This window comes from Otolemur garnettii, unplaced genomic scaffold (genome assembly GCF_000181295.1).
Source record: "Otolemur garnettii isolate 467f Iridium unplaced genomic scaffold, OtoGar3 scaffold00170, whole genome shotgun sequence".
NCBI classification, from domain to species: domain Eukaryota; kingdom Metazoa; phylum Chordata; class Mammalia; order Primates; family Galagidae; genus Otolemur; species Otolemur garnettii.
The window spans coordinates 986,620-987,944 of record NW_003852565.1 but is presented as its reverse complement, the minus strand read 5'-3'; positions in this window follow the sequence as shown (position 1 = coordinate 987,944).

The window sequence follows — 1,325 nt, the reverse complement described above, 5'->3', positions numbered from 1 at the left end:
GCCAGGAGGGCAGGTAATACTACCAAATGGCGCTTGTTTCCTGAAGCCACATCAGAAAAAGAGGGACAGTGGTTTCAGAAGGAAAAAGAAATTTATGACTTTGTTGACAAAAAAGGAAAATGGCAGACAGTGGTCTCAAAATCCAAATTCCTGCTTCTGAGCACCAGCACAGAGCTTTTAAAAGTTCTGGTCCCAAACTGATTAACATTTCAAATTGTATATGAAAACACCACACTGTACCCCATGATTGCATTAATGTACACAGCTATGATTTAATAAAAAAAAAAAAAAGTTCTGGTCCCCTAACTCCATCTTGGGCTAAGACAATCTTGTGGCCTCTGCCGGGATTCATCCCATCTTCAGCTCTCTCCTGTGACACAAAGAACAAGAGACATCTCTCGCTCTCCCAACCACTGGTCTGAGGCAGGGATGCAAGTTTTAGTTCACCAAAAGCTGGGGAGAAAGAAAATATTTTTGCCATCTTTTCCCCAGGCTATTCACTCTGCAACAGTAAGAAAGAGGCTGAGTGGGTAGGTTTGGGGCAGGAGGGGGCCAGAGCCCTGTGGATGGCTGCAGAGACTGGGGCGGGGGACGACATTCTGCCACACACCTGAGAAAGAGTGGAGGGGAAAGGATCAGCTTTTTCCAAATTTGCTGTGGGTTTTGCATTGGCTCTTTTGTTTTTCTCTTAAGCTGTCTATGAAGATTTGCATTCCATTTTCAGTTTTTCTCTGTTGCTGATAACCTTGAATGTTTCCCTGTTGAAATAGAACAAGCTGGTTTATGCCACTGACAGGGCCAAACATAGGGCAACAGCCTGTTCAACTCATAACTTAGCTACAATTAAAACTGTTCTTTGTGATTGCTTAGCTAAGATCAGGACTCTTTGATCCCCTGGAACTGACAACTACAAAGAAATATATCCCGTTTAGGTAACTGACTGCAGAAAAACCCCACTGTGAATCGCCCCATCTGCAACTTGTCTGCCCCTTCTGTGCAACTCCGAGCTGCCCTGTCTCACTCTGTTCTTTGGATCTGGGGTGTCTCCTCCGCATTGAGACTGACTATGCACAGTCGTTGCTCTCTCTCCTGGGATGTGGCTGTGGACACGCAGGGTGTTCCTAGGAAGTGGACCAGCCCTCCTCCATCCACTCTCCCCATTCTCTTATCTAGCATTTTCCTCCCATCAGCAAAGATCCTGCAGGATCAGACACTGGGTTTCTTTCACTCACTGTGCTCCTGCCACACTGCCCGTGACCATGCCAGGTGCACTGCACCATCCTACACCTCTGCCCATGATGATGCTGTGACCACACTGAGCTCAC